General features: G+C 38.0%; 1 protein-coding gene and 1 long non-coding RNA gene across 3 annotated transcripts in view; one reads left to right on the top strand and one right to left on the bottom strand.

The window, feature by feature from the left end:
- Positions 1-14,978, bottom strand: part of PRMT9 (protein arginine methyltransferase 9) — a 112,703-nt gene that overhangs the window by 70,560 nt on the left and 27,165 nt on the right. The window lies entirely within an intron of this gene.
- Positions 1-14,978, top strand: part of LOC123848187 (uncharacterized) — a 40,497-nt gene that overhangs the window by 2,358 nt on the left and 23,161 nt on the right. For both annotated transcript variants that reach the window (XR_006791695.3, XR_006791696.3), the window contains exon 2: positions 2,488-2,572. This is a non-coding gene — a long non-coding RNA (uncharacterized LOC123848187). The remainder of the gene's footprint in view (positions 1-2,487; positions 2,573-14,978) is intronic.

Consider the following 14,978-nt stretch of genomic DNA (forward strand, 5'->3'; position numbering starts at 1 on the left):
TTTTAAAAAGCTCTCTGAGTTGAGTCTAAAGTGCATGATAGGGGTGGGGAGTATGGTACAGGCTTCTATTATATCTGATATATTTGAAGTATTTAAGGTATTGTAGTATAAAGTGTAAGGGAATGTAGGGAGTAGAAATATAATTTGTTTATGGCTTAACAAGAATTGTGAAGATTCTCTAAATTCTTTTGAAGTGATTGCTATGTGATGAAGAATAGAATGTTCATCATATTGAATTACTTGTTGGAGAAAAAAAATATATAACTGGATCAACAAAACATTACCACCAGGACCAACTGCTTGGGCACTGAAATTTGCATTGATACATTCCCCATGCTTAATTTTCCCAGTGTCTTCAATCTTTTTTATTTTACTACAGTTAGGATTATTTAGTTGTTGTTGTTTTATAATAGACCCTTTCTATTGTCCTTTGTACATTTCAAAATCTAGAATTCAAAGTTAAATATAAAACTCTAATAATAACTAGATCGGTGCTGAATTCAGGATCTGTGTGCACAAGGACCTGTAATAATGTGACAAGAGTTTCAGAGTTTCAGAGACAAGATAAGAGAAGATTCACTTATTGAGTGCCACTGTGCACCAAGCACCATGCTTGGTTCTGGAGAACCTGCCTGAAGCCCCTGCTAGAGATGCCTACCAAGGTGTTGGTGCTGGGACAGACTCCAAGTAGTCTGAACAGAGCATGTCCTCACAGAGCATTCAGGAAAATGCTAAAATCCATTAGGGAGCAAAGAATCTAAACCCCAACGTCACCTCAATTCTCTGTACTTTTCTCCTTATTCCCCATCAATCGTGACTAGTCAGGTCTCTGCAGGAAAAAGATTCAAAGGGCTTAATTCTAGAGAGCTTAACCAAAGGACATTTTATTGAGGTGGAAGAAGTTAAGGGACTAAACGCAGCTTGTGAGGTACGCACAGAACAGCAATAGCTGGAAGCTATTACCACCCCCTGTCCCGAGGAAGCAAAATAAGAGGACTGTGTTACTGGAACCCAGAAAGGGCTGTAGCTCTGGAAGAGGGGCCACTGGAATGGAGGTGTACTGCAAGTAGAGGAGAATTCCCTGACCTTTTTCTCCTGCTGTCCTTGCCTCCCACTGCCTTCCAGCCCTCAATAAGATGCCAGCCACTAAGGGAACTTGGGTGATAGCACCTGTAGAGTCACACCCTCCAAAGCACAGAATAGAGCAAAGAAAGGTAGAAAATGGTTCAGTAGGACAAAAGGAAAACAATCATCAGTATTTACCAAGTTTTACCTCGTTTTACCCACTAATTTTTTTTAATCTGCCTTCTCTTCTCAATGGTTATTACCATTGTCTGTGTTCATGTTCTTTTAATCTTTCACCTTGTCTGTTTTAATGACCTTTTCATCATCCAGCCTTCAGTTACACACTCCTTATATTCATCTTTTATGCTGTATCTAGAATGATCCTAAAATGCCAGTTTCCCATTCAGTGGCTCTCCAAACCCTGTAGCTGTATTTTACAAACTTTTTTTCTTAGTTGTTTGTGTCAAAAATTTCCTAAATCCTAATCAAAAATATAGTCGTCTTTCCTTAGGAAAGGGTCATGTTGAATGTGTACGCTTACATACAGAAGTGGTTTGGTTTAGAATGTATTATTTGAGTAAATGAACTGAAGATCATCTGGTGTCCTTAGAGACAAAAAGCCATAAGAATGTTTACTTATATTGTCCACCCTGGGCAAAATAAAATAGTTGAGCCACTTAAGATTGACCCTTAGATGTAAATGAACTGATAAGGACACTGCCCCAATTTCTTTTGTAGCAACCTTGGAGGAACTGGACCATCAAGGTACAGGCTTTCCTTTCAAAAGGTAGAGGTGAGACAAATTGACTTTAAAAAATCTAAGCCCTGGGGCGCCTGGGTGGCTCAGTCGTTAAGCGTCTGCCTTCAGCTCAGTTCGTGATCCCAGGGTCCTGGGATCGAGCCGAGGCTTGAGCCCGGGATCGAGCCCCGCATCGAGCCCCCGCATCAGGCTCCCGACTCGGCGGGAAGGCAGCCTCTCCCACTCCCGCTCCCCCTGCTTGTATTCCCTCTCTCGCTGTGTCTCTCTGCCAAATAAATAAATAAAATTTCTAAAAAAAAAAAAAAAAAAACTAAGCCCTGGTCATAGGCTAGGCTTTTTGGGATTGGCCTTTTACATCCTCTGCCTTAAAGGACTCGCCTTAAGACCCATTTAAAAACATACTATAGCTCAGTGATTGTGAGATCAAATACTGGAGCCAGACAGTCTGAATTTAAATTCTAGCCCTGCCTCTTCCATCTAGGTATCTTGAATGTTTTAAATTCTTTAAATTCTGTACCTGAATTTCCTCATCCACAAAATGAGGATCACACAGTACCTGTATCTTAGCTTTGTTGTAAGGATTAAATGAGTTAATGCACTTAAAGTGCCTGAAACATATGAAGCCCTCAATTAAATATTAATTGTTGCTGTTACTACTCCAGTTTTCCCTGGAGGACAACTCTAACTGTTCGCAGAAGAGCCAGTCTTCCACCCAAGAGGAGCCAGTGACTCTCTTTGGCCAGTCATGTGAGTCTTAACACAGTGCTTGGATCTAGAGTACTTTAATGGGGGTAAGAAGACAAGTCATTCCTCCTCCGCCTACTGCCTCCCAAATAAACTGACATCTGTCTCAGAGACAAACAATAAGTGCTTAATTTGGTTTTCTCCCACAGTTGAGGTAAGGAAAGGGAGCAAAAACTGTTTTTCATGGTAAAATAGACCTTAAAGGATAAATCTTAAGCTGTGATAACAAGCCCTCTGAAGGTTCTTTGAGCTTGATGGAAAGCAAGTGTTCACAGTAGATTCCTATGACCTATTTTTTGTGCAGAGTACTGATTGGATGTGAACCGTGAAAAAGCCATAAAACCATGCAGAAATAATAATAATGTCTCATCCTGTGCTTTGTCTTCAGAGCAGAGTTCTTAAACTGTTCAGTCCTCATGCTTTCCAAGCCAAAGTTATCTTCTCTAAGCTCTTTATTTGTATGGTTTTGATAAGCACCCAACCCCTTTAGTTAAGGGAAATATTTGCAAGCGATGGTGTGAAAGTTGGCTGAGCTGCTCTGATTGAAGTAGGTATCAGAACCAAAGCCATAAAGCACAGTTGGCCTTCTGTCCCCTTTCCCCCACCATTCACCAAATGAGGAGGGGCTTTGTTTATCCCAGTTTGAAACTGCAATCTTACAAGATTAAGTCCAGATTCCTTAATTAAGTCCAGACTCCTTAATTAAGTCCAGCTACATGATTTGGTTTCCACTTAACCTTTCTAGCCTCAATCTTTAACATTTCCTACTTCACTGCCACCATTCACACCTTTGCTAAGGCAGTTCTTTCTCCATATAATGTTTTCCATCTTAGTTTGCTCTGTTACTCCGTATCACCCTTACTCAGTTCAAGATTCTTCCTTCCAGAAATTGCTAGTTTAGGAGGAGCATTCTCTCTTTGATTTCTCATAGTCCCCTGTCTATAGCTCTATCTTAACATTTACCCAATTATGTAAGTGAAATGATATGTTTGTCTTCCTGACTAAAAAGTGAGTTCTAGGCCTTAGGAAGTACTTTATTTATTCCTTATCTCCAGCATTCAGAATAGTGACTGGAACTTAAAAAGTAATGAAATGTGTGGTGAACTAAACTAAAGGCAGTAGCAGGAAGATCAGAGAAAGGAAGACTTGGAAGATGTGTAGAGAACAGAATCTATAGGACTTGAAACAATTACATTATAGAAATACCAAGGACATAAGGAAAGGGGAGAAAGTTAAGGTGACGCCAAAACTATTAGCATGAGCAACTAGGGACATGGTGGTGCTGCTAAACAGGGTAGACAATTCAGGCAACAGCAACAACAACAACAAAGATTTGAAGAGAAAGACGATGAGTTAAATGGCCATGTTTGAGATATCAATGGGATATCAAGTGAAGCTGTCCAGTAAGAAGGTAAGAAAGTGTGTCTAGAGCTCACAAGCAAGATTTGGTCTAGAAATACATTTGGAGGTTTTAATTATATGGTAGGTTGAAGTTGTATAAGTGGTTATTATCTTCCATAGAAAGTGTGCAGAGGGTAGAAATGCTGAAGCCAAATTGTAGAATGAAGAGAGAACAGCAAAGCCTCTGGGAGAATCCTCTGAAATTAGTAGTGGAGGAAAGTAAAATCCTGGCTAAGATGGATCATTTTGTAAAAATGTGCTATTCTAAGGAATGGTTTATAAATGAGTTGCCAGTAGGACCAGGGTCTCTCCCAAATCCAATCAGGGTAAGAGCATATAGAATAGATAAATATAAGGAATATGAATGTTATATTTTTCTCAATATACAGGTATAAAGTCATCTTCAGATTTCTTTTGGTTAGTGAAAACAAGTATTAATGTAGGGGCTTTGGTAAAAGTAAAGTGATGGAATGCAAACTTTTGGAAAGTGGGGGATACTCTTCAGTTTATGCCACTTCAGCTTACAGAGATTTCATAGGAACATTCTACTTTCAGATCGTAGGAAGAAGCTGTATTATAACTCATCTTTATGAGGATTTTTTTGTGACTTATTAAAAGTGAGAGTTGGAAAGTTGGAATTTATTGGCATTTCTCCAGGGAAATCTATAGTGAATGCATTCAGTAACTTAATGTTTAAATAATTTAATATTTCACTGGCCAGCATCTTCCTCTCTTTTTCTGGGAACTGCTTATACTTGTCAACTTTCACTGGGTTATGCTACATAACTGAGAGTTCACTGGCTTACAAAACAAAATACTTTCTTGCTTATATTACATACAGACTATAAGTTGCCTACAATGGTGCTTCAGGCTTTGGGAAGTTGTCTACAGTGCACCATGTCTTATCTCATCCTGGATTCCATGTTGAAGAAGCAGGTCCTAATGTGAGACCTGCCATTCTCATGGTGGGGATGGGGGAAACCTGTTAGAAAAATCATGATGCTTTTTAAAAAAACTTTATTTATTTATTTATTTATTTATTTATTTATTTAAGTAATCTCTACAACCAAGGTGGGGCTCAGACTCACAGCCCCAAGGTCAAGAGTCGAATGCCTTTCCAACTAAGCCAGCTAGGCATGATGCCTCTTAAAGCTTCTACCAAGGGTGTTGTATGTCATGGCCTTTCACTCCATTGGCTAAAGCATGCTATAGGACTAAGCTCAGCCTTAATGGGCAGGATGTATATGTATAGTCTTCACAAGGAAAGGGACACTTCAAGTCACATGTACATGGAAAGGGAAGAACAAATAAGTCAATAACACAATTTGCCACACTATTCCTCTGTCAGCTTAACCTCCATGGCTTTTGTGGGAAAATTCCCATGTTCTTATATGTTCCCAGTTTTTTGGCCATAATTGATTTCTTCAGGGTTGAGCACATAACAGAGCCCTTCTATTTTCTAAAAGGAATTGAGAGAGAGGAGAAAGAAAAAAAAAAAAAGACTCTACAGTAGCCAAATTATATATGTGCTGCTGAAGCGAGCACTCCAGTAACCAAATTGTAAAATGTAGTGCATGGGAGTTATCAGTGACCACATTCCTTAACATATGGAGAAAACCAGGCTACAGTGGTAGGGAACAGAGCTGACACACAGAGAAAAGTCAAACAAGGACAGAAAGGAAATTATGGCATTTCTGCTCTTCCAATGGTTTGGTTGTTGAGCCATTCCTTGGATTCTGTGAATCGTGAAGCTTTTCTTTTTGTCTAAGCCGAAATTGTATTGCTTTTTGTCTTTTGTAATGATATCAAGGTAATGGACGTATGTAATTTCATTTAATCCTAACACAAATACTTTTAGGCAGGCACTGTAATTGACATTTCACAAATGAGGATTAGAATTAGGGATGGAAGTTCTCTCTGATACCTGGCTAGAAGAAATATTTTACAAGAACACCCAACTACATTATTCTGCACTATGCTCACCAGCAGTTCTTGTATTGGTCTCTTCCAAGGGCACTAACAAACTGGGAAACAGTGACCCCAAAAAATGGGCTGATGTTGGTTATCTTGCCAGAAATAGCTTGCATTATGAAATAACTAGTTGGTATTATGATTTATAAACTAGTTTTTTAGTGAGCTGGGTTAGTGTGAATCATTTCTGAGAATTTGAGTTAACAATTTAGAATTTAAGAATCTGAAAAGTTGAGGATTATATTAGAGGTAAAACTTATCCAGGTCTGACCTTGCCTAGAGCAGGTGCACAACCTAATTTTGGGCATCTACTTAGCTGCACAACCATCATAAACTTGGATTTTTCAAGATGTCAAAAAATAGAATTTCTGTAAAGAACTGACTTCTGGACACAAAATTCAGAACTTCCTGATCATTTCTGTTTCAACACAGATCTAAAAGATGTACCTACAGTGTTTTTAGTCCTAGACTATCTATTATCAGTGTTAAGAACGACCTGAGGTAATATCAGTGAAAATAGCAGAGTAACATACTCCAAATTCCAACCCCCCATAAAAGCAAATAAAAAATGGGAAAATGAAAAAAATGAAAAATTATCAGAATCAACTTTTTTGTGACTTTGAACATTAGCCAAAGGCCTATAGCAAACTGTCATATACTTACTCAGGGAAAAAGGGCTGATTTTTAATACGAACAGTAAAAATGTATGGTGTTTTAACCTATGCCACCCCCATCCCCTGCTCCTCAGATCGGTGGTACCTGTGAAAATAACAGCCTGCATTCCTGGTACCAGAGGGAGCAAATCATACTTCATAAGCAAAGAATTGTAATTAATGGCAGTTGACCCTTGAATATTATGGGTTTGAACTGCATAGGTCCACTTACATACAGATTTTTTTCAATAAATACAGTACTATAAATGTATTTTCATTATGATTGTCTTAATATTTTCTTTTCTCTTGCTTACTTTGATGTAAGAATATAGTATATAATATATACAAAGTATGGGTTGATTGTTTATGTTACTGGTGAGGCTTCTGGTCAACAGTAGGCTATTAGTAGTTAAGTTTTTGGGGAACCAAAATTTATAACTGGAATTTTGACTGCACAGGGGGATAATGAGGGAGTTCACCACCCTAGCCCCCATGTCGTTCAAGAGTCAGCTATATTTGTTCTAATCATGTCTGGTGGCCCCCTGGAATATTGGCTCAAAGGCTTGTCTTTATTTTACCTAACTCCAAACTAGCCTAGTGCTAAAGCTCCTTCCCACAGGCACTTGTTGAAAACATTTATAGTATAATGTCTTGGGTTGCTGTGCCTGCTATGATAGATAATAGCTGGGGTAAACAATAGACTAATCAGGGGCACCTGGGTGGCTCAGTCGTTAAGCGTCTGCCTTCGGCTCAGGTCATGATCCCAGGGTCCTGGGATCGAGCCCCGCATCGAGCCCCGCATCGGGCTCTCTGCTCAGCGGGGAGCCTGCTTCTCCCTCTCCTACTCTGCCTGCTTGTGTTCCCTCTCTCACTGTCTCTCTCTGTCAAATAAATAAATAAAATCTTTAAAAAAAAAAAAAAAGACAAATCAGAAAGGCTGGGCTACGAGTGTCTTGGAAGGACTTACAAAGCTCCTAAGAATCTAGAAGGCCAAATGCATGCTCAGGGTGGTGTGCATGCTCAGGAAAGACCCAAACAAGCCCTACATTCTCACCCCCTGCTGACTTTGAGGCTCTTAGAAAGAAGGAAGTGAAGGAATAAGGCAGAGTTGTGAAGTGACTGGTGAATGCTGAAAGCATGCCACAACATACATAGGCTCTCTGCAAAGACTGGGACATTTTTTGGTTCCAGGTATTTAAGGAAATCTCCGATCAATCATTAGCTGATCTACTGTAACAGATACTTGAGGGGCTACATACAACAAAGAACAGACTGCAGAATTAGTTCAAGGAAAGTCACTAAACGGGTGCCTGGCTAGCTCAGTCGGTAAAGCATGCAACTTGTGATCTCAGGGTTGTGGGTTTGAGCTTCATGTTGGGAGTAGAGATTACGTCACTAAACAAACAGTAACAACTACAATATGCGGTAACATCAACAAATCCTAGGGAATGGAGAGTTAATATAATCATTATCACCCAAAGTCTATATTTACATTAAGGTTCACTCCATTATTGTATATTCTATGACTTTTGACAAATGTATAATGACATGTAGCTTCCATTATAATATCATACAGAATAGCTTCACTGCCCTAAAAATGTTCTGTGCTCTGCCTATTCATCCCTTCTTCCCCCTCTAACCCATGGTACCACTCACTCCTCTTTTTACTGTCTTTTTTGCCTTTTCCAGAATGTACTATAGTTGAAATCATGTAGTAGGTAGCCATTTCAGATTAACTTCTTCTACTTACTAATATGTATCAAATGTTCCTCTATATTTTTTCACATGGATTGATTACTCATTTCTTTTTAGCACTGAATAATATTCCATTTTCTTGATGTACCACCATTTATTTTTCTATTCAGCTACTAAAGGAAATCTTGGTTGCTTCCAAATTTTGGCAATTATGAATAAAGCTGATATAAACATTTGAATGCAAATTTTTGTGTGAACATAGGTTTTTTTTTTTTTTTTAAGATTTATGTATTTTAGAGAAAGAGAGAAAGTGGGGTAGGGAGGGACAGAGGGAGAGGGAGAGAGAGAATCCCAAGCAGACTCCGCACTGAGCAGGGAGCCCAATGCAGGGCTTGATCCCATGACCCTGAAATCATGATCTGAGCTAAAATCAAGAGGCAAATGCTTAAGCGACTGAGCCAGCCAGGCACTCCAACATAGGTTTTCAACTCCTTTGGATAAATACCAAAGAGCATGATTGCTAGATTGTATGTTAAGACTATGTTTTGGGGACACCTGGGTGGCTCAGATGGTTAAGTGGCCGACGCTTGGTTTCAGTTCAGGTCATTTTTTTTTTTTTTTAAGATTTTATTTATTTGACAGAGAGAGATAGCAAGAGCAAGAACACAAGCAGGGGGAGTAGGAGAGGGAGAAGCAGGCCTCCCGCTGAGCAGGGAGCCTGATGCGGGGCTCAATCCCAGGACCCTGGGATCATGACCTGAGCCAAAGGCAGATGCCTAACAACTGAGCCACCCAGGTACCCCTCAGTTCAGGTCATGATCTCAAAGTCCTGGGATGGAGCCTGGCATTGGGCTCTGCAATCAGTGGGGACTCTGCTTGAGATTTTCTCCCTCTCCCTCTGCCCCTCCCCCTGCTCATGCATGCTCTCTCTTTCTCTTTCTCTCTCAAATAAATAAGTAAATCTTAAAAGAAAAAAAAAAAGACTATGGGGCACCTGGGTCGTTCAGTCGGTTAAGCATCTGCCTTGGGCTCAGGTCTGATCCCAGGGTCCTGGGATCAAGCCCCATATCAGGCTCCCTTCTCACCAGAGAACCTGCTTCTCCCTCTCCCTCTGCTGCTCCCCCTGCTTGTGTGTGCTTTCTCTCTCTCTCTGTCAAATAAATAATAAAATCTTTAAAAAAAAAAAAAAAGACTTTAGTTTTTAAGAAGCCTCTAGTCTTCCAAAGTGACTATACCATTTCACATTCTCTGCAGCAATGAATGAAAGTTCCCATTGCTCTACATCTTCACCAACATTTGGTACTGTAAGCATTTTGGATTTCAGCTGTTTTAATAGATGTGTAGTGATATTTCATTGTTTTAATTTGAAATTTCCTATTGACATATGATGAGGAGAATCTTTCCATATACTTATTTGACATCTGGTGTATCTTTTTTGGTGAAGGATCTGTTCATATCTTTTGCCCATTTTTTTAAAAATCAGGTCATTGATTTTCTTATTGTTGAGTTGTATTACTTGTATATTTTGGATAACAGTCCTTTCTCAGATACACCTTTTGCAAATATTTTCTCCCACTGTGTGACTTCTCATTCTCTTGATAGTGTCCTTCACATAGAAGTTTTTAAATTTGACAAAATCCAAATTAACAATTCTTTTTTTCATGGATTGTGTCTTTGACGTTCTACCTAAAAAGTCATCACAAGGTCATGTAGATTTAATCCTATGTTATCTTCTTTTTTATTTTATTTTATTATGTTATGTTAGTCACCGTACATTACATCATTAGTTTTCGATGTAGTGTTCCCTGATTCATTGTTTGCGTATAACACCCAGTGCTCCATTCAATATGTGCCCTCCTTAATACTCATCCCCGGGCTAACCCATCCCCCCACCCCCCTCCTATGTTATCTTCTAAGGTTTTTATAGTTTTGCATTTTATACCTAAGTCTGTGATCTATTTTTAGTTAATTTTTGTGAAAGGTATAAAGTCTGTGTCTAGATTTTTTTTTACATGTGAACATCCAGTTGTTCCAGCCCCATTTGCTGAAAAGTCTATTTTGCTCCACTGTATTGTCTTTGCTCTTTTATCAAAGATCAGTTGACTGTATTTATTTGGGTCTAATTTGGAGTTCTCTGAACTGTTCCAATGATCTATTTGTTATTTTGCCAATACCACCCTGTGTTGATAACTGCAGTTTTATAGCAAGTCTTGATGTCAGATAGTGTCAGTCTTTTAACTTTGTTTTTCTCCTTCTATATTGTATTGGCTATTTTGAGTCTCTTAGCTCTCCATATAAACTTCACAGTCAGTTTGTTGATACCCTCAAAATGTCTCACTAGGATTTTTATTGGGATTGCATTGAACCTACGCATCAAGTTGTGAAGAACTGACATCTTGATAATATTGAGTCTTCCTATCCATAAATATGTAATATCTGCCCATTTATTTCGTTCTTAAATTTCTTTCACCAGAGATTTATACTTTTCTTCAAATAGATCTTGTACATATTTTGTTGGATTTATACCTAATTATTTCATTTTGGGGGGTGCTGATGTAAATGGTAATGTTTTTAATTTCAAACTCTACTTGTTCATTGTTGGTATATAGGAAGGTGATTTACTTTTGTATATTAACGTTGTATCCTGTAGCTTTGCTATAATTGCCTTTTCATTCCAGAAGCTATTTTCATCAATTCTTTCTGATTTTCTACATAAGTAATCATGTCATCTGCGAACAAAGACAGTTTTATTTCTTCCTTCTTAATCTGTACACCTTTTATTTCCTTTTCTTGTCTTATTGCATTAGGTAGGCCTTTCATTACAAGGTTGAAAAGGAGTAGTGAGAGAGGGGACATCTTTGCCTTGTCCTGATCTTAGCAGGAAAGCTTCCAGTTTTTCACCATTAAATATGACATTAGCTTAGGTGTTTTGTAGATTTCTTAAGTTGAAGGTGTTCCTCTTTATTCCTAGTTTGCTGAGAATTTTTGTCATGAATGAATGTTGGGTTTTGTCAAATGCTGTATCTGTGATATGATCATATGATTTTTCTTCTTAGCTTGTTGACATGATAGATTACATTAATTGATTTTAAAAGGTTGAATCAGCCTTGCATACCTGGAGTAAATTTCACTTAGTTGTGGCATATAATTTTTTATACATTGTTGAATTTGATTTGCTAATATTTTATTGAAGTTTTTTTTTTAAGATTTTTATTTATTTATCTGAGACAGAGAGAATGAGAGAAACAGAGAGCACATGAGAGTGGGGAGGGTCAGAGGGAGAAGCAGGCTCCCTGCTCTGCAGGGAGCCCGATGCGGGACTTGATCCCGGGACTCCAGGATCATGACCTGAGCCGAAGGCAGTCGCTTAACCAACTGAGCCACCCAGGCGCCCCTATTGAAGATTTTTATATCTATGTTCATGAGAGATTTTAGCCTGTAATTTTATTTTCTTGTGATATCTTTGTCTCCTTTTGGTATTAGAGTAGTGCTGACCTCATAGAATGAGTTAAGTATTCTCTCTGCTTCTGTCCTTTGAAAGAGATTGTAGAGAATTGCTATAATTTTTTCCTTAAGTGATAGAATTCACTACCAAGTCCATCTGGGCAGGTAATCGTTTTTCAAAGATGATACCAAAAGCAAAAGAACCAAAAAAATAGATAAATTGGACTTCATCAAAGTTGAAAACTATTGTGTGTCAAAGGATACTATCAAGAATGGGAGAAAATATTTGTAAGTCATATATTGGATAAGAATCTAATATTCAGAATATATAAGGGACTCTTATAACTCAACTAAGAAAGACAAATAACCCAATTTAAAAATAGGCAAAAGATCTAAATAGACATTTATTCAAAGAAGAGAAATAAATGACCAACAAGCATAAGAAAAGATGATCAACATCATTAGTCATCAGGGAAATGCAAATCAAAACCATAATGAGATACCACTTTGTACACACTAGGATGGCTATAACCAAAAAAACATGACAAACTCAAAATTAAAAATGAAATTACCCTATGATCCAGAAAATGCACTACTGGGTATTTACCCAAAGAATACAAAAACAGTCATTCAGAGGAATATATACACCCTTATGTTTACTGTAGTATTATTTACAATAACTAAACTATGGAAGCAGCCCAAATATCCATTGACAGATAAATGGATAAAGAAGATGTGGTGTATATATACAATGGAATATTATTCAGCCATAAAAAAGAACAAAATCTTGCCATTTGCAACAACATGGATGGATCTAGAGAGTATAATCCTAAGCAAAATAAGTCAGTCAGAGAAAGACATTTACCATATGATTTCACTCATGTGGAGTTTAGGAAACAAAACAAAGAAAGAAAAAAAGAGACCAACTAAAAAACAGACTCTTACAATAGAGAACAAGCAGATGATTATTGGGGGGGAGGGGCAATGAGTGAAGGGGATTGACTACATTTACTTTGATGAACACTATATGGAACTGTTTAATCACTATTTTGTACACCTGAAACTAATATAACACTGTATGTGGAATTAAAATTTTTTAAAAAAGCAGTAACAAGTGTTGGTGAGGATATGGAGAAATTGGATCTATCATACAGTGCTGGAAGGAATGCAAAATTGTGTGGCCTCTTTGAAAAAACGTATTAAAGTTCTTCAAAATGTTAAACAGAAAATTACTGTATGACCTAACAATTCCACTCTTAGGTATATATCTGAGACAATTGAAACATGTTCACAGTAGAACTTGTACATCAATTTTTACAATGGCATTACTTACAACAGCCAAAAAATGGAAACAAACCATATGTAATTCAACAGATGAATGAAGCAATAAAATGTAGTATAGCCATATAATGGAATATTATTCAGCCAGGAAAAGGAATGAGGTACTAATACATACTACTACATGGATGAATTTTGAAAACATACACTAAGTGAAAGAAGACAGTAACAAAATTCCTCATACTGTATGATTCCATTTACATGAAATGTCCAGAATAGGCAATAGAGACAAAAAGTAGATTAGTAGTTTCCTAGGGCTGGTGGGGGGGGTGTGTGTGGCCAAATAGTGGAGTAACTGCTAATGGGAATAGGGTTTACTTTTTGGGGTGATGAAAATGTTCTGAAATTAGATTGTGATGATGGTCACACAACATAGTGAAAAAACTAAAAACCATTGAAGTGTACACTTTAAAATGGTGAATTTTGGGATGCGTAGGTGGCTCAGTCAGTTAAGCATCTCACTCTTGGTTTTGGCTCAGGTCATGATCTCATGGGTTGTGGAATCAAGCCCCGCATCAGGCTCCATACTCAGTGAGCAGTCTGCTTGAATATTATCTTCCTCTGCCCCTCCCAACACTCTCTCTCCCTCTCTCTCTCTAATAAATCTTGGGGCACCTGAGTGATGCAATCAGTTAAGCATTGAACTCTTGGTTTTGGCTCAGCTTGTGATCTCAGGGTGGCGAGATCACCACCTGTGTTAGGCTCTGTGCTCAGCACAGAGTTTGCTTGAGATTCTCTCCCTCTCCCTTTGCCCCTCCTGCTTGTACTCTCTCTCTCTCAAAGAAATCTTAAAAAAAATAAAATAAGTAAATCTTTAAAAAATAAAATAAAATGGTGAATTTTATGTTATGTGAAGTATATCTCAATTTTTTAAGTGTTATAAGGGAGAAAAATAACCTGGCAGGGGTTACAATTTCTAGAGAAGAAACTAACATGAAAAATTAGAGAAAATGTAAGCCTCTATTCAATTCAATTCTTGTGTTTTTTTAAACATTTATTATTTATTTATTTACTTATTTATTCATTTTAAGATTTTCTTTATTCATTTCAGACACAGACGGAAAGAGAGAGCATGAGCAGGGGGAGAGGCAGACAGAGAGGGAGAAGCAGTCTCCCCACTGAGCTAGGAGCCCGATGTGGGGCTTGATCCCCGGACCCTGGGATCATGACCTGAGCTGAAGGCAGATGCCCAACCATCTGAGCCACCCAGGTGCCCCAAAATATTAAAAAAATAAAAGTCTTCAGTATTATTGAAGCAATGAATTATTTTTTCCTAGATGAATATATAATCCTGTCAAAGGACTTTCATTAACCTGGGAACATTCTCCAATGTACTTAACAAGAAAAGGAGGAATAAGTATGGACTTTGGGAAAATTTGTTAATCTCTCTGTGTTTCACTTTCCTATTTTGTAAAATGAGGATAATAAAAGGGCTGATATAGTAAGAGCTCAATAGCTATTGATTTGGGGTGGGGAGGTTACATAACAGAAGTTTATTTTCTCAGTTCTGGAGGCTAGCAATCCAAAATCAAGGTTCCAGCTGTCACTTAATTTTTGGTGAGGGCTCTCTTCCTGGCTTGTAGGGGGCTACCTTGTCACGATGTTTTCAAATGGCCTTTCCTCAGTGTGTGCACATAGAGAGTTCTCTGTTATCTCATTCTCTCTCTTTTTTCCCAAATTTTTTTACTGTGTTAAAATACACATAACATAAAATTTACCATCTTAACCATCTTTAAGTTTAGGGTTCAGTGGTATTAAATACTTTAATAATGTTGCACAACCATCACCTCCACCTATCCCCATAATTCTTTTCATCTTGTAAAACTGAAACTCTACACACTGTATATACAAATGGCCAATAAGCAGAGTGACTCCCCCTAGCTGCTGGCAGCTTTCTTCTACTCTGC

Source organism: Mirounga angustirostris, unplaced genomic scaffold, assembly GCF_029215605.1.
Source record: "Mirounga angustirostris isolate CCGP_5_RB_7025 unplaced genomic scaffold, mMirAng1.0.hap1 SCAF_2, whole genome shotgun sequence".
Classification (NCBI taxonomy): Eukaryota; Metazoa; Chordata; class Mammalia; order Carnivora; family Phocidae; genus Mirounga; species Mirounga angustirostris.